This window comes from Pseudophryne corroboree, chromosome 10, assembly GCF_028390025.1.
Source record: "Pseudophryne corroboree isolate aPseCor3 chromosome 10, aPseCor3.hap2, whole genome shotgun sequence".
Classification (NCBI taxonomy): domain Eukaryota; kingdom Metazoa; phylum Chordata; class Amphibia; order Anura; family Myobatrachidae; genus Pseudophryne; species Pseudophryne corroboree.
The window spans coordinates 126,704,759-126,723,872 of record NC_086453.1 but is presented as its reverse complement, the minus strand read 5'-3'; the positions used below and the strand labels follow the sequence as shown (position 1 = coordinate 126,723,872).

Here is a 19,114-nt window from a genome sequence, read left to right as displayed (position 1 = left end):
GACTGGCTGGGTAAGGATTCTCTGATCCACTTTAACTATCAAACGTATACCGGACTCTTTGCAGTGCATGATTATCACATAGATGCACCAATACCATTGAAAATTATCTCTGCCTTTCTTTAGGAAAAAAACATGCCATGTTTTCTGGATAACTCTCTTGTGCACTCATTATACTGCTCTTTACTGTTTTTTACTGTGTTTTTTATGTTTTATCCATTCATTTTAATTTCATATTGTCTAAATCCTTCTAATTGTAATAAATATTTGCATTGGGATCATACTGAGTGTATGTTGGTGTTATGCCACGTTCATTCTACTTGTAATTAAAGCTTTGTCTTTCCTGTAATTAAACAAACAGCAGATTTTAAATCCTTTCATATCAGGCAGTATATTAAAGCTTATATATTTAAGGTACTGTAATTCTCCTTTAAATTCCGTAATATCTGGCAGTACCCTTAAAATGTAGAATAAAGTAGAGGGAAATAGTGAGGCTAGACGGCTAAAGTCAAACAGTATAAAATATTCCTCCTATATGTCAGAATTTACTGCTAATAAAACCTAGCGCTACAGTCGAAATGATGCAGTAGTATATTGAGATTTCATGCCAAGTCATGTTAAGAATGTACATCCACATGATTAAAGACATGACAAAGGGGTTAATTCAGGTTGGTCTGCAAATCGAGATCCAACCGGAATTATTACGATCACACCGCGGGCGCATGTGCATAGCCCGTCCTGCGCATGCAGCCACAAGGGGCCACAGAAAATGCCATCGCCTCTGCCTGTCAATCAGTCACAGGAGGTCGTGGGGCGGGGGGAGGGGTGACAATGCTCCTTTTCCAGGGAGTAGGTGGAGTGTTGCGGGGGCGGTGCGGCACAAATGTGGTGTGGTGTGGCACAAACGGGGGCGTGATAGCGGCTGCTGCATGATGTCACACGCAGCTGCCGTGATCGGGAACATGGTGGCGGGCTTCCTTCCGGGCGAAGCTAAACTGCACCGGCAGAAGGCATCCTCGATTTCTGCTAACAAGCAGAAATTGCAATGCGTTCACAATTTCTGCTTGTTGAAGGGGGGAGGCGGCCCCCAGCATGCTAGCAAAAGGATTGCAAATTCTGCTAATTAGCAGAATTTGCAATCTTTAGTGAATTAGGCCCAAAATCCTCTAACTTTTCCAACAGCACTTATTTAATCACAAATACATCTTAAGAAAAAGAAAGGAAACTGCCTCATGCTCCTTTTTATCTAACGTGAGCTTCAGCACAGACATAGGGGTAAATTTACTAAGGTCCCGATTTTGACCGAGATGCCGTTTTTTCATCAAAGTGTCATCTCGGTAATTTACTAAACTCAAATCACGGCAGTGATGAGGGCATTCGTAATATTTGGAAGTCCTAGGAAAAAAATCACGAATGAATACACCATCGGTCAAAACGCGGCTGTTTAAGTATGAATCTCGGTCATTTACTAAGAAGTGCAAAGCAAAAAACAAACAAACACTGCCGTGAAAAATTACAACTCGTAAAAAAGTGCTAAAAAAAAACAGACCTGCTTTTTTAATCCGTGATTGTATAGGCATGCAGGGATCCATGAGATCCGTGCATGTATATCAGTGGGAAGGGGTGGGAAAGTGGTTATTTTCTTTAAAAAAAATTGCGTGGGGTCCCCCCTCCTAAGCATAACCAGCCTCGGGCTCTTTGAGCCGATCCTGGTTGCAAAAATATGTGAAAAAAAATGACAGGGGTTCCCCCATATTTAAGCAACCAGCATCGGGCTCTGCGCCTGGTCCTGGTTCCAAAAATACGGGGGACAAAAAGAGTAGGGGTCCCCCGTATTTCTAAAACCAGCACCGGGCTCCACTAGCTGGACAGATAATGCCACAGCCGGGGGTCACTTTGATATAGTGCCCTGCGGCCGTGGCATCAAAAATCCAACTAGTCACCCCTGGCCGGGGTACCCTGGGGGAGTGGGGACCCCTTCAATCAAGGGGTCTCCCCCCCCCAGCCACCCAAGGGCCAGGGGTGAAGCCCGAGGCTGTCCCCCCCCATCCAATGGGCTGCGGATGGGGAGGCTGATAGCCTTTTGTGATAATGAAAAGATATTGTTTTTAGTAGCAGTACTACAAGGCCCAGCAAGCCTCCCCCGCATGCTGGTACTTGGAGAACCACAAGTACCAGCATGCTGGGGAAAAACGGGCCCGCTGGTACCTGTAGTACTACTACTAAAAAAATACCCAAAAAAAGACAAGACACACACACCGTGAAAGTAAAGATTTATTACATACATGCACACAAACATACATACATACTTACCTTATGTTCACACGCAGGTCGGTCCTCTTCTCCAGTAGAATCCAAGGGGTACCTGTTGAATAAATTCTACTCACCAGATCCCGGGTCCCAGGGTCCTCGGGGCAACCATTTGTAATCCAGGTACTTGAATAAAATAACAAAACGGAAAGCCGAGCCACGAACTGAAAGGGGCCCCATGTTTTCACATGGGACTCCTTTCCCCGAATGCCAGAAACCCACTCTGACTGATGTCTAAGTGGGTTTCTTCAGCCAATCAGGGAGCGCTACGTTGTAGCACTCTCCTGATCGGCTGTGTGCTCCTGTACTGAGTGACAGGCGGCACACGGCAGTGTTACAATGTAGCGCCTATGCGCTCCATTGTAACCAATGGTGGGAACTTTCTGCTCAGCGGTGACGTCACTTTAGGTCAACCGCAGGGCAGAAAGTTCCCACCATTGGTTACAATGGAGCGCATAGGCGCTACATTGTAACACTGCCGTGTGCCGCCTGTCACTCAGTACAGGAGCACACAGCCGATCAGGAGAGTGCTACAACGTAGCGCTCCCTGATTGGCTGAAGAAACCCACTTAGACATCAGTCAGAGTGGGTTTCTGGCATTCGGGGAAAGGAGTCCCATGTGAAAACATGGGGCCCCTTTCAGTTCGTGGCTCGGCTTTCCGTTTTGTTATTTTATTCAAGTACCTGGATTACAAATGGTTGCCCCGAGGACCCTGGGACCCGGGATCTGGTGAGTAGAATTTATTCAACAGGTACCCCTTGGATTCTACTGGAGAAGAGGACAGACCCTCGTGTGAACATAAGGTAAGTATGTATGTATGTTTGTGTGCATGTATGTAATAAATCTTTACTTTCAAGGTGTGTGTGTCTTGTCTTTTTTTGGGTATTTTTTTAGTAGTAGTACTACAGGTACCAGCGGGCCCGTTTTTCCCCAGCATGCTGGTACTTGTGGTTCTCCAAGTACCAGCATGCGGGGGAGGCTTGCTGGGCCTTGTAGTACTGCTACTAAAAACAATATCTTTTCATTATCACAAAAGGCTATCAGCCTCCCCATCCGCAGCCCATTGGATGGGGGGGGGACAGCCTCGGGCTTCACCCCTGGCCCTTGGGTGGCTGGGGGGGGGAGAGACCCCTTGATTGAAGGGGTCCCCACTCCCCCAGGGTACCCCGGCCAGGGGTGACTAGTTGGATTTTTGATGCCACGGCCGCAGGGCACTATATCAAAGTGACCCCCGGCTGTGGCATTATCTGTCCAGCTAGTGGAGCCCGGTGCTGGTTTTAGAAATACGGGGGACCCCTACTCTTTTTGTCCCCCGTATTTTTGGAACCAGGACCAGGCGCAGAGCCCGATGCTGGTTGCTTAAATATGGGGGAACCCCTGTCATTTCCCCCCCCATATTTTTGCAACCAGGATCGGCTCAAAGAGCCCGAGGCTGGTTATGCTTAGGAGGGGGGACCCCACGCAATTTTTTTTTAGGATTTTACAGTGTTTAATTTAAAAAAAAAAAAAAAAAATGAACCCCAGCACGGATCACACAGATCCGGCCGAGATTCATTGTAAAAAAGTCGGCAGTGTTTTGCTAATCACTGCCGTAAAAAACAGAAAAAAAAAACGAATGACATCGACATCGGAAAACCCGAAAAGGCTAAATACGGCAGCTTAGTAAATTAGACGTAATCAATTCAAAAAGTTGCAATTTTACACTGTCGATGTCATTCGTGATTGAACTTTGACCTGAAACGGGAAAATATGAATCTTAGTAAATTTACCTCATAGTAGGTAGCGATACTGTAAAATTAAAGATTTTCATGATAAAGCAAGACATGCAGAGCACGTTAACAAATAAAGTGCATTATATCTAATACCATGGTGGGTGAATGAGGATGTTGACGAGGTTGGCTCATTACAGGCAAATGGTGTGCTAATGAGGGGCACTGACAGGGCTACAATCTATAGTCATTAAAAATAAACACACTTACAGAATCAAGTAGTTTTTGAAAGTTTTGAATTAACATCAGAGAGAATCCACTGGGTACACGGTTTGTGTGATGAGAAGGGAGTAGACAAAAGCATTTTTCTTGTCATGGACATAACCTGTTTACAGAATACATATAATTTAACTGGATGCTCTGAAACTATACGTTACCCTTATTTATCTACAAACAGAAAAGAAATAGTAATACAGGTTTATACTGTATGAAAGGTATCTCCAATTACTTATTCTTACAGCCTCCAACATAATAGGCCATGTCATAATAGTGATACTGTTATTAATGCTTAATACTGCTCTTATCACAAATAAATAAAGCTAAACTTGTGCTATAAACAAGCTTCACAGTTACCACAATACCGTGGCCAAAAAGAAAACAAAATTGCATGCAGACCATTTCATTTTTTTATTCAAAATGTTGAATTGTATAACATGTGTCTTTACGGGTATGATACACTTTACCGGTGGTTAGGATGCCGGCGGTTAGAAGACATCCCAATGAAGAGAATCCCAACAGGAGGTAGGTAAGTATACTTAGCATCCCCCAATATGACCCGTAACCCTAACCTTTCCCCCGCGCAACCTAACCCGAACCCTCCCCGGTGGTGCCTAATCCTAAACCCCCCTCCCCACAGCCTAAACCTAACACTCCGTCCCCCGCAGCCTAACCCTAACCCTCCCCGGGGGTGCCGAAACCTAACCCCCCCTCCCCGCAGCCTAATCCTAACCATCCCTGGGTGTGCCCAGTACAGGGGCTGCATACTTATGATCGGGGATGCCAGGAGTCAGGATTCCGGCGTCTGCATTTTGGTTGGTGTCAGAGTTCCAGCGTCGGCTTTTTGGATGTGTGCTGGTATTCCGGCACTGGGATTCTGACCTCCAGTATACCAAATGATGGCATCCTGACCGCATCCCGTCTTAACATTGGTAGGTTTAACTTTAGAGAGTAGTTGTCAATATAAATAGTTACCGGTAATTTGTAACGGGATGGGGTCGGAATCCCAGCACTTGGGATGTCAGCAGTCAGAATACAGACAGCGGCATCCAGATGCATGGAATCCTGACACCTTGTTGGTAAGTGTTCTAACCCTCCCCCTCTAGCCCCCTAACCCTCCCCCTCCTGCCTGTAGCCTAACACTGTCCCTCCCTGGTGGTGCCTAACGCTAACCTTTCCTCCCCACTTAGTGCCTAACCCCACTCCCCCTTCTTAGTGCCTAAACCTAACCCTCCTTCCCCACAGTCTAACCCTAATTCCCCACCTCTGCAACCTAACCATTTCCCGGCAGCCTAACCCTATTCCTCCCCAGCATACTTATGTTCGGGATGCCGGCAGTTGGGATTCCGGCATCTGCATTGTGATTAATGTTGGGATACCTGCGTCGGTCTTGTGACCAGTGTCGGGATTCCGACTGCCAGCATCCTGAACGTCCATATGCTGACCGGAGTGCTCTGCAACAATACAGCAACATGTTTCTCTATGTACATGATCACAACTGAAGTCAGATATATGCCATGTAAACTGGCATGACATGCCTGCATATTTGCCTCCACTCCCCATTACTTCCCCCAAAAGTCCCTTTCTGTCAATTACTCTGCGTTAAAAATCTCAATGTGATCAGCATCCGTAGGTGTCAGAATGGGACGGGGGGGGGGGGGGGCATCCCAACCCCCCAAAATGTACTGGGTCACGGGGTGCAGTGTAGCTGCCATGTAAGGTTGCCACAGGCAGTGTCAGGATAGAGATAATCCTTTTTCTGGCTGCTCCACCTCCTCCCTCCCTACAGCCCTTCTCTGACTACCTCCAGGGCCCTCCTCTGCCCTGCAACCATCTCTAGTACCTACAGTGTGCGGCTAGTTACTATGGACTGGACCCTCCTCTGGGACCAGCACTGTGCCCTTCTTACCTCCCAATTCATATGTTCCTCCCCTTTTCCCCCTAAGCTCCCCCTTCATCCTTTATCCACCCCCAGCGGCATTCCACCCTTAGATAGATGGATGGATATAAATATATAAATCTATATATATTGTGAGGAGATCACGGTAGGGGTGTCCTCTCCTGTGGTTGATGAGAACCTCCAAACAGACAATAGCCAGGAAAACAGCACACCAGGCCAGTTTTTTCATGCAATCTAGACGTGGCTAATTTTATTGTGCTGTACAAAAACAAAACATAAAATAAATCCTAGCCCATCTGGGCACTAAATAAACATCATAGGGTCCCTTTCTCAAAGTGGTAGGACCTAATACCTCTACTACATACATAGTCAGTAAATCACAGTGTCTCATAACAGGCTTGATGCCTGTTTTCCCATGTAGTGAGACCCTGAGCAAAGTCCTGACACAGCTTTTATCAGTTGCATACAAGTGCAGGCATTAAATTAACCTGCTCTCAGGCTGAAGGCCCAAAAGACCAGAAATGGGCCTTGTGGATGGAGCGCTCCCTTTTCTCTCACATCCACACCATGAGGACCCATTTCTTGCTTTTAACAAAAGCCCAAACTCTAATCAAGTCTGTTTAGCAAAACATACATTTCCTGGGAAATTTTAAATACATAGGCCAGAAGCCTGGGACAAACATATGTTCCGTTAATCACTTTACCAGTGCTTCTATCACAGGGGGAGTTTAGGGTTAGACTGTGGGAGGGGTGGGTTGGGGTTAGGATTAGGGGTAGGGTAAAAATGCTTACCAGGGTCTGTCGGGATTCTGTCCATCGGGATTCCGCTGCAGGTCTTCTTACTGTTGGGATCCCGACTGCTGGGATTTCGTATCAAACCCTATATACGAGATAGGCCAACGTTATTATGTCTGGCAACTCCTACCTATTCCAACGTTTTCCCTAGAGAGTGCAGTGTTCAATCATTATTTTCATGTAATTATTTTCTACTGCATTTATCTGGATTCTGGAACCTATTTTGCAAGAGGGGGGTGGAGGTTTTGCTAGTTACTTTACCAGCTTGTTTGAACATGAAAATATTAAAATTCTATTGAAAATTTATTTCATTGGTGATAAAAACAACATTAAAAGACAATTTAAAGGATTTAAAAATAGACTTCCTGTTGGGTGAAAAAAAGATTTTCTTCTATGGTCTCTTGTTTTCTTTTTCTTCTTTTCCAGTAATAGATTGTAGAAACCACTGTAGCTTTTGCTCTCTTTTCACCTCCTGTTATAGCTGTCAAATTCTTCTCTTCAGAATTGTCAGGGTAACTAGTTTCCAAAACGCCAGCCTGAACTGAAAACCCTTGGGATTCACAGGTGATGTTCATCTCAATGTTCTCCAAAGAGTAAGAGAAGGGCATAAAAGCAAAGTGTAACAAATTAGGCTCAACAACCAGTATAGGTCACACCGCTCAGAGAAGTGATACAAACTAGAACATTTTCTTTATCTCTATGAGTGGACTGTAGCTATCTTGTGCCTTAGATGGTTAATATACTGTACTATAGTTTCACATATCGCAACATCTTTCCTCCTGTATTTTAATGATGCACAAACTCAGCTTGTCTGCACGCCTCTTGTGTGCTTTCAATGAAAGCCCTATGAAATATAGATTACATACTGTATTCCTCAGTACTATTGTGACGTTCAGACAAGTAAGCTCCTCAGACCATAAATATAAAAGCTAGGTTTAAATAAAAGCTATTAACCATGTTTTGAATTATTGAACAAAGTCAGGAAAGTAAACTTCAATCTAAACTACCAGTGAGTGTACTTGAAATGGCAAGAGGCTGTGCAATGCCCACTGACACCTACACTGAATCATTTCAGGGCTTCAGACACTATGGGGCTTTTTCAGAGTTTTGATAAAAGTAAAACAAAAAAAGGCGGGGAGGGGCAACTTTGAACCTTGGTAAGACCATGCTGTACTGCAGATGGGGCAGATTTTCTTCTATGGTCTCTTGTTTTCATTTTCTTCTTTTTCTTCTTTTCCAGTAATAGATTGTAGAAACCACTGTATCTTTTGCTCTCTTGAGGTGTGTCCTACAGTACTTCAATGTAAACTTCAGTGCAAAAATAAAGCTGTTCAGTATTTGTGGGCTATGGGGGGTGATTAAGACCTGATTGCTGGGCTGCTCACTTTGCTGTCCTGGATTCAGATAGTCGCCGCCCCATTTGGAGTGTAAATTCGCCGTGCAAGTGTGTGATCCCATGTGTAAGGCGATCTGAAAAAATCCACTTTGTGTAGTCTCTGCGCAGCCCAGGACTTACACCTACAGTGTGATGAGAACAGGCTGATCGGTGCCGCAGCTGACATCAGACACCCTCCCTGAAAATGCTTGGGAACACCTGCATTTTTCTGGACACTCCCAGTAAATGGTCAGTTGCCACCCACAAATGGCCTCTTCGTGTCAATCACCTTGCGACGCCTGTGTGATGGGAATTTTCGCACCATCCTGTCACTGACCGGCAATGCCCATTGTTGTTGTCCGATGCGTGTGCGCATTGTGGTGCATACGCATGCGCAGTTATGACCTGATTGCCAGCAGTGATCAAGTCTGAATCACCCCCTATATTCAAAAGCACCCAGTATTTAACCTGTATGTAATCTAAATAAAATAAATAATAAGAATTTACTTACCGATAATTCTATTTCTCGGAGTCCGTAGTGGATGCTGGGGTTCCTGAAAGGACCATGGGGAATAGCGGCTCCGCAGGAGACAGGGCACAAAAAGTAAAGCTTTACGATCAGGTGGTGTGTACTGGCTCCTCCCCCTATGACCCTCCTCCAAGCCTCAGTTAGGATACTGTGCCCGGACGAGCGTACACAATAAGGAAGGATTTATGAATCCCGGGTAAGACTCATACCAGCCACACCAATCACACCGTACAACCTGTGATCTAAACCCAGTTAACAGTATGATAACAGAGGAGCCTCTGAAAGATGGCTCCCTACAACAATAACCCGAATTAGGTAACAATAACTATGTACAATTATTGCAGATAATCCGCACTTGGGATGGGCGCCCAGCATCCACTACGGACTCCGAGAAATAGAATTATCGGTAAGTAAATTCTTATTTTCTCTATCGTCCTAGTGGATGCTGGGGTTCCTGAAAGGACCATGGGGATTATACCAAAGCTCCCAAACGGGCGGGAGAGTGCGGATGACTCTGCAGCACCGAATGAGAGAACTCCAGGTCCTCCTTAGCCAGGGTATCAAATTTGTAGAATTTTACAAACGTGTTCTCCCCCGACCACGTAGCCGCTCGGCAGAGTTGTAATGCCGAGACCCCTCGGGCAGCCGCCCAAGAAGAACCCACCTTCCTTGTGGAGTGGGCTTTTACCGATTTTGGCTGTGGCAGGCCTGCCACAGAATGTGCAAGCTGAATCGTACTACAAATCCAGCGAGCAATAGTCTGCTTAGACGCAGGAGCGCCCAACTTGTTGGGAGCATATAGTATAAACAGTGAGTCAGATTTCCTGACTCCAGCTGTCCTTGAAATGTATATTTTTAAAGCTCTGACAACGTCCAACAACTTGGAGTCCTCCAAGTCGCTTGTAGCCGCAGGCACTACAATAGGCTGGTTCAGATGAAATGCTGACACCACCTTAGGGAGAAAATGCGGACGAGTCCGCAGTTCTGCCCTGTCCGAATGGAAAATCAGATATGGGCTTTTGTAAGATAAAGCTGCCAGTTCTGACACTCTCCTGGCCGAAGCCAGGGCTAGTAGCATGATCACTTTCCATGTGAGATATTTCAAATCCACAGTTTTTAGTGGTTCAAACCAATGAGATTTGAGAAAGTCCAAAACAACATTGAGATCCCACGGTGCCACTGGAGGCACCACAGGGGGCTGTATATGCAGCACTCCCTTAACAAAAGTCTGGACTTCAGGAACTGAAGCCAATTCTTTCTGGAAGAAAATCGACAGGGCCGAAATTTGAACCTTAATAGATCCCAATTTGAGACCCATAGACAATCCTGATTGCAGGAAATGTAGGAATCGACCCAGTTGAAATTCCTCCGTCGGAGCACTCCGATCCTCGCACCACGCAACATATTTTCGCCAAATGCGGTGATAATGTTGCGCGGTTACTTCCTTCCTTGCTTTAATCAAAGTAGGAATGACTTCTTCCGGCATGCCTTTTTCCTTTAGGATCCGGCGTTCAACCGCCATGCCGTCAAACGCAGCCGCGGTAAGTCTTGAAACAGACAGGGACCCTGCTGAAGCAAGTCCCTTCTCAGAGGTAGAGGCCACGGATCTTCCGTGATCATCTCTTGAAGTTCCGGGTACCAAGTCCTTCTTGGCCAATCCGGAACCACTAGTATCGTTCTTACGTCTCTTTGCCGTATAATTCTCAATACTTTTGGTATGAGAGGCAGAGGAGGAAACACATACACCGACTGGTACACCCAAGGCGTTACCAGCGCGTCCACAGCTATTGCCTGCGGATCTCTTGACCTGGCGCAATACCTGTCCAGTTTTTTGTTGAGGCGAGACGCCATCATGTCCACCATTGGTCTTTCCCAACGGGTTACCAGCATGTGGAAAACTTCTGGATGAAGACCCCACTCTCCCGGGTGAAGGTCGTGTCTGCTGAGGAAGTCTGCTTCCCAGTTGTCCACTCCCGGGATGAACACTGCTGACAGTGCTATCACATGATTCTCTGCCCAGCGAAGAATCCTTGCAGCTTCTGCCATTGCACTCCTGCTTCTTGTGCCGCCCTGTCTGTTCACATGGGCGACTGCCGTGATGTTGTCCGACTGGATCAACACCGGTTTTCCTTGAAGCAGAGGTTCTGCCTGGCTTAGAGCATTGTAGATTGCTCTTAGTTCCAGAATGTTTATGTGAAGAGACGTTTCCAGGCTCGACCACACGCCCTGGAAGTTTCTTCCTTGTGTGACTGCTCCCCAGCCTCTCAGGCTGGCGTCCGTGGTCACCAGGATCCAATCCTGTATGCCGAATCTGCGGCCCTCCAATAGATGAGCACTCTGCAACCACCACAGAAGAGATACCCTTGTCCTTGGAGACAGGGTTATCCGCTGGTGCATCTGAAGATGCGACCCTGACCATTTGTCCAACAGATCCCTCTGGAAAATTCTTGCGTGGAATCTGCCGAATGGAATTGCTTCGTAAGAAGCCACCATTTTTCCCAGGACTCTTGTGCATTGATGTACAGACACCTTTCCTGGTTTTAGGAGGTTCCTGACAAGTTCGGATAACTCCTTGGCTTTTTCCTCCGGGAGAAAAACCTTTTTCTGAACCGTGTCCAGAATCATCCCTAGGAACAGCAGACGTGTTGTCGGAATTAACTGGGATTTTGGAATATTCAGAAACCACCCGTGCTGTTTTAGCACTTCTTGAGACAGTGCTAATCCCATCTCTAGCTGTTCTCTGGACCTTGCCCTTATTAGGAGATCGTCCAAGTATGGGATAATTAATACGCCTTTTCTTCGAAGAAGAATCATCATCTCGGCCATTACCTTGGTAAAGAACCGAGGTGCCGTGGACAATCCAAACGGCAGCGTCTGAAACTGATAGTGACAGTTCTGTACGACGAACCTGAGGTACCCCTGGTGTGAGGGGTAAATTGGAACGTGGAGATACGCATCCTTGATGTCCAAAGATACCATAAAGTCCCCTTCTTCCAGGTTCGCTATCACTGCTCTGAGTGACTCCATCTTGAACTTGAACTTCTTTATGTACAGGTTCAAGGATTTTAGATTTAGAATAGGTCTTACCGAGCCATCCGGCTTCGGTACCACAAATAGAGTGGAATAATACCCCTTTCCTTGTTGTAAAAGAGGTACCTTGACTATCACCTGCTGAGAGTACAGCTTGTGAATGGCTTCCAAGACCGTCACCCTGTCGGAGGGGGACGTTGGTAAAGCAGACTTCAGGAAACGGCGAGGTGGATCCGTCTCTAGTTCCAACCTGTACCCCTGAGATATTATCTGCAGGATCCAGGGATCTACCTGCGAGTGAGCCCACTGCGCGCTGAAATTCTTGAAACGACCCCCCACCGCCCCCGAGTCCGCTTGAGAAGCCCCAGCGTCATGCTGAGGCTTTTGTAGAAGCGGGGGAGGGCTTCTGTTCCTGGGAAGGAGCTGCCTGTTGCAGTCTCTTCCCCCTTCCTCTGCCTCGTGGCAGATATGAATATCCCTTTGCTCTCTTGTTTTTAAAGGAACGAAAGGGCTGCGGTTGAAAAGTCGGTGTCTTTTTCTGTTGGGGAGTGACTTGAGGTAAAAAGGTGGATTTCCCGGCTGTAGCCGTGGCCACCAAATCCGATAGACCGACACCAAATAACTCCTCCCCTTTATACGTCAAAACTTCCATATGCCGTTTTGAGTCCGCATCACCTGACCACTGTCGCGTCCATAAACTTCTTCTGGCCGAAATGGACATAGCACTTACCCGTGATGCCAGTGTGCAAATATCCCTCTGTGCATCACGCATATAAAGAAATGCATCCTTTATTTGCTCTAAAGACAGTAAAACATTGTCCCTATCCAGGGTATCAATATTTTCAATCAGGGACTCTGACCAAGCTACCCCAGCACTGCACATCCAGGCTGTCGCTATAGCTGGTCGTAGTATAACACCTGTATGTGTGTATATACTTTTTGGGATATTTTCCATCCTCCTATCTGCTGGATCTTTAAGTGCGGCCGTCTCAGGAGAGGGTAACGCCACTTGTTTTGATAAGCGTGTGAGCGCCTTGTCCACCCTAGGAGGTGTTTCCCAGCGCGCCCTAACCTCTGGCGGGAAAGGGTATAAAGCCAATAACTTCTTTGAAATTAGCATTTTTTTTATCGGGGGCAACCCACGCTTCATCACACACCTCATTTAATTCATCTGATTCAGGAAAAACTATAGGTAGTTTTTTCACACCCCACATAATACCCTGTTTTGTGGTACCTGTAGTATCAGCAATATGTAACGCCTCCTTCATTGCCAAAATCATATAACGTGTGGCCCTACTGGAAAATACGGTTGATTCATCACCGTCGCCACTGGAATCAGTGCCTGTGTCTGGGTCTGTGTCGACCGACTGAGGCAAAGGGCGTTTTACAGCCCCTGACGGTGTTTGAGGCGCCTGGACAGGTGCTAATTGATTGTCCGGCCGTCTCATGTCGTCAAACGACTGCTTTAGCGTGTTGACACTATCCCGTAATTCCATAAATAAAGGCATCCATTCTGGTGTCGACCCCCTAGGGGGTGACATCCCCATATTTGGCAATTGCTCCGCCTCCACACCAATATCGTCCTCATACATGTCGACACACACGTACCGACCCACAGCAGACACACAGGGAATGCTCTTAAAGAAGACAGGACCCCACTAGCCCTTTGGGGAGACAGAGGGAGAGTTTGCCAGCACACACCAAAAAGCGCTATATATGACAGGGATAGCCTTATAATAAGTGCTCCCTGTATAGCTGCTTTAATAATATAATTTTGCCACAATTTTGCCCCCCCTCTCTTGTTTTACCCTGTTTCTGTAGTGCAGTGCAGGGGAGAGCCTGGGAGCCTTCCTGACCAGCGAAGCTGTGTGAGGAAAATGGCGCTGTGTGCTGAGGAGATAGGCCCCGCCCCTTTTTCGGCGGGCTCGTCTCCCGCTCTTTAGTGGATTCTGGCAGGGGTTAAATATCTCCATATAGCCCCCGGAGGCTATATGTGAGGTATTTTTAGCCAAAATAGGTTTTCATTTGCCTCCCAGGGCGCCCCCCTCCCAGCGCCCTGCACCCTCAGTGACTGCCGTGTGAAGTGTGCTGAGAGGAAAATGGCGCACAGCTGCAGTGCTGTGCGCTACCTTAAGAAGACTGAGGAGTCTTCTGCCGCCGATTCTGGACCTCTTCTCGTTTCAGCATCTGCAAGGGGGCCGGCGGCGAGGCTCCGGTGACCATCCAGGCTGTACCTGTGATCGTCCCTCTGGAGCTAATGTCCAGTAGCCAAGAAGCCAATCCATCCTGCACGCAGGTGAGTTCACTTCTTCTCCCCTAAGTCCCTCGTTGCAGTGATCCTGTTGCCAGCAGGACTCACTGTAAAATAAAAAACCTAAGCTAAACTTTTCTAAGCAGCTCTTTAGGAGAGCCACCTAGATTGCACCCTTCTCGGCCGGGCACAAAAATCTAACTGAGGCTTGGAGGAGGGTCATAGGGGGAGGAGCCAGTACACACCACCTGATCGTAAAGCTTTACTTTTTGTGCCCTGTCTCCTGCGGAGCCGCTATTCCCCATGGTCCTTTCAGGAACCCCAGCATCCACTAGGACGATAGAGAAAAATAAATACATGTTTTGCATTGTAATTAGACATGAGCGGGTTCTGTTCACCGAGAACCGAACCCCCCCGAACTCCACATGGCAAACACAGGTCCGAGCCCGGCTCGGTTATTCCCGCCTGACTTGGAAAACCCGAATGAGACAAAACATCATCATCCCGCTGTCGGATTCTCGCGAGATTCAAATTCCATATAAAGAGCCGCGCGTTGCCGCCATTTTCACTCGGGCATTGTAGAGAGTACAGAGAGGGTGTGGCTACGTTCTCTCAGCAGTTCTCAGTATCAGTTCTCAGTATCAGTGCTCAATATCAGTGCTTATTGTCTTGTGCTGCTCAGTAATACTAGTACAGTCTCTCTCTTGTGCTGCATCTTGCTGATGTAGGGTGCTGTGGTAGTAGTGTCCTGTGACTGTGCATCGGTCATCATCATTCCAGTCACAGTGGTATCTGGGGGGTGACAATTCCAGAGTGCTTTTGTGCTGCTCACTAATACTAGTACATTGTGCTGCATCGTGCTGCTCAGTGTCAGTTCTCAGTAGTATCATCAGTGCTCAGTATCACTGCTCATTGTCTTGTGCTGCTCAGTAATATTACATTACTAATACTAGTACAGTGTCTTGTGCTGCATCGTGCTGCTCAGTGTCAGTTCTCAGTAGTATCATCAGTGCTCAGTATCACTGCTCATTGTCTTGTGCTGCTCAGTAATATTACATTACTAATACTAGTACAGTGTCTTGTGCTGCATCGTGCTGCTCAGTGTCAGTTCTCAGTAGTGTCATCAGTACTCAGTATCACTGCTCATTGTCTTGTGCTGCTCAGTAATATTACATTACTAATACTAGTACAGTGTCTTGTGCTGCATCGTGCTGCTCAGTGTCAGTTCTCAGTAGTATCATCAGTGCTCAGTATCACTGCTCATTGTCTTGTGCTGCTCAGTAATATTACATTACTAATACTAGTACAGTGTCTTGTGCTGCATCGTGCTGCTCAGTGTCAGTTCTCAGTAGTATCATCAGTGCTCAGTATCACTGCTCATTGTCTTGTGCTGATCAGTAATATTACATTACTAATACTAGTACAGTGTCTTGTGCTGCATCGTGCTGCTCAGTGTCAGTTCTCAGTAGTGTCATCAGTGCTCAGTATCACTGCTCATTGTCTTGTGCTGCTCAGTAATACTACATTACTAGTACTAGTACAATGTCTTGTGCTGCATCGTGCTCCTCAGTGTCAGTTCTCAGTAGTATCATCAGTGCTCAGTATCACTGCTCATTGGCCCTCATTCCGAGTTGTTCGCTCGCTAGCTGCTTTTAGCAGCATTGCACATGCTAAGCCCATGCCCTCTGGGAGTGTATCTTAGCATAGCAGAATTGCGAACGAAAGATTCGCATAATTGCGAATAGAAATTTCTTTGCAGTTTCTGAGTAGCTCGGGACTTACTCTGCCACTGCGATCAGTTCAGTCAGTTTCGTTCCTGGTTTGACGTCACAAACACACCCAGCGTTCGCCCAGACACTCCCCCGTTTCTCCAGCCACTCCCGCGTTTTTCCCAGAAACGGCAGCGTTTTTCCGCACACACCCATAAAATGGCCAGATTCCGCCCAGAAACACCCACTTCCTGTCAATCACACTCCGATCACCAGAACGATGAAAAATCCTCGTTATGCCGTGAGTAAAATACCTAACTTTTGAGTAAAATAACTACCCGCATGCGCTCTGCGAACCTTGCGCATGTGCAGTAAGCGACTAATCACAATATAGCGAAACTCGGCAACGAGCGAACAACTCGTAATGAGGGCCATTGTCTTGTGCTGCATCGTGGTGCTCAGTAATACTACATTACTAATACTAGTACAGTGTCTTGTGCTGCTCAGTGTCAGTTCTCAGTGGTTTCATCAGTGCTCAGTATCACTGGTCAGTGCTCAATGTCAGTGCACCTCTTTTTCTCTTTTCTTTGCATCATGTGCTGTTTGGGGACTATTTAAAAGTGCCATCCTGTCTGACACTTCCGTATATGTCCAGTGGTACTGCCATTTGATATAATTCCCAACATTACTGTCATTTAATTCCAGTGATTTTGTCATTTTCTTCCAGTGATATTGCCTTATAAGTCACATAATACTGGAGTCTAATTCTAGATGGGCCAGGTGTTTGTGTCGCTTAGCTTAGCCATCCAGCTACCGCCATCCAGCGACCTTGGTGCACCTCTTTTTTTCTTTGCATCATGTGCTGTTTGGGGACTATTTTTTTTTAAGTGCCATCCTGTCTGACACTGCAGTGCCACTCCTAGATGGGCCAGGTGTTTGTGCCGGCCACTTGGGTCACTTAGCTTAGTCATCCAGCGACCTTGGTGCAAATTTTAGGACTAAAAATAATATTGTGAGGTGTTCAGAATAGACTTGAAATGAGTGGAAATTATTGTTATTGAGGTTAATAATACTATAGGATCAAAATTACCCCAAATTCTATGATTTTAGCTGTTTTTGTGTTTTTTTTTAAAAATCAGCCAAATCCAAAACACATCCGAATCCGAAACCCGAAAGGGTGGATTTGCCAAAACGCGTCCGAATCCAAAATATGACCGTGGACCCAAATCCAAAAAACAAAACACGAAAAACGCCCGCTGCACATCTCTAATTGTAATATGGTTTTACTTTACCCAAGTACAAAGTTACAGCTTTTTTCATTTGCTCCCAAGTAAGGGGTATATTTACTAAAGTGCAGATTTTTAGAAGTGAAGATGATGCCTCTAACATCCAAACAGATTGTACTTATCAGTTATCTAACACTTTCTAGAAGATATTAGCTAGAATATGATTGGTTGCTATAGACAACATCTCCACTTAAAATATCTTAGTAAATATACCTCTCAGAATCAGCCCTCTATATGACAAACCAGGGCTGTAAAATAATAATAATAATAATACCTTCTCTGCTACCCTCGGATGTTAATAAACTCAAACAGCATCTAGGAGGCTCATAAGTGTACCCTGGAAGGTAAGCTTATCCAATTGGGCTCCTACATGAAGAAGCAAAAATCAGCGCACATTTCCAAATTGTTGCAAATGATCAATTCCTTAGAGCAGTGATTTTCAACCTTTTTTTACTCGCGGCACACTGAACAAGGGCCCTCATTCCGAGTTGATCGGTCTGTATTTTTCATCGCATCGCAATGAAAATCCGCTTAGTACGCATGCGCAATATTCGCACTGCGACTGCGCCAAGTAATTTAACAATGAAGATAGTATTTTTACTCACGGCTTTTTCATCGCTCCGGCGATCGTAATGTGATTGACAGGAAATGGGTGTTACTGGGCGGAAACACGGCGTTTTAGGGGCGTGTGGATGAAAACGCTACCGTTTCCGGAAAAAACGCAGGAGTGGCTGGAGAAACGGAGGAGTGTCTGGGCGAACGCTGGGTGTGTTTGTGACGTCAAACCAGGAACGACAAGCACTGAACTGATCGCACAGGGAGAGTAAGTCTGAAGCTACTCTGAAACTGCTAAGTAGTTTGTAATCGCAATATTGCGAATACATCGGGCGCAATTTTAAGAAGCTAAGATACACTCCCAGTAGGCGTAGGCTTAGCGTGTGTAACTCTGCTAAATTCGCCTTGCGACCGATCAACTCGGAATGAGGGCCAATATTTTAAAATTGCCAAGGCACATCATCAGTTCCCCACAGAAAAAAACAAAACACACACATTGGCCCTCATAGTAAAAAAAATACACACATACATTGGCCCACACAGAAAAAACAATCACATTGCTCCCCACATAAATCCTATTGTTCCCCAAAGGAGAAAAAAAATAACAAATATTAGCCCCTACCGGTCAGCTGTCCTCCTCCCTGTCTCTCAGTGGTGGGGGTTGTTCAATTTGGAGTGCTGCGAATACTGAGCAGTGGGCGGTCAGGCAGGTGTGGATGTGGGTGGGCAAGGAAAGCTGTGTATGCAGGCAGGAACTGGAAGATGTGTATGCAGGTGGGTGGGCTGACTGGGTGGTGAGACGCGGCGGCCATGACCTATGATATCACACCGCCACGTCTTCAAGACATACGTCACAGCCGGAGCACGACTGATCCTCTAAGAAGAGCCTGGGCCAACAGGTCACCCTGAAGGTGCAGGAAGCTGCTCTGGCTCCGCGGCACACCTTGCAACTGGTCGCGGCACACTAGTGTGCCACGGCACACTGGTTGAAAAAGCCTGCCTTAGAGGCTTCACATAAGCTTAGATTGTCTGGAGTGACTTATGCGGAATTGGTTGAAGCGAGGGCACAACTACGTAAAACCCTTAATAATAATGTCTGACTCTCCGTTAGAAAGTGTAACACTAAATACTATCAGTGGCATAACAAACCAGGTCATCTACTGGCCCAGGCGTTGCATACCCAGCGGACGTTCTCATTAATTGGTAGTATGAAAGATGAGAAAAGTTCTTTGCGACACAAAACACCTGATATTGCGTCTTGTTTTAGACACTACTATTCAAGTTTGTACAACATTGCTAACCATTCTTCTGGTGTTACTTCACTCTCTGTTCTCAACCTAAAGCTTATCTGAAGAAAGTTGCCTTTCCAACTCTTCCACTTTCTGATAGGG

At 46.3% G+C, this 19,114-nt stretch overlaps 1 long non-coding RNA gene across 2 annotated transcripts in view; it reads right to left on the bottom strand.

The window, feature by feature from the left end:
* Positions 1 to 19,114, bottom strand: part of LOC134965087 (uncharacterized) — a 159,475-nt gene that overhangs the window by 77,725 nt on the left and 62,636 nt on the right. The window contains exons 3-4 of one of the 2 annotated variants that reach the window (XR_010188312.1): positions 6,986 to 7,073; positions 4,306 to 4,402 (exon numbers count right to left, since the gene is read on the bottom strand). The exons of the other annotated variant lie outside the window; for it this stretch is intronic. This is a non-coding gene — a long non-coding RNA (uncharacterized LOC134965087). Of the gene's footprint in view, positions 1 to 4,305; positions 4,403 to 6,985; positions 7,074 to 19,114 lie in introns of those variants that run through there. 2 annotated transcript variants of the gene reach the window in all.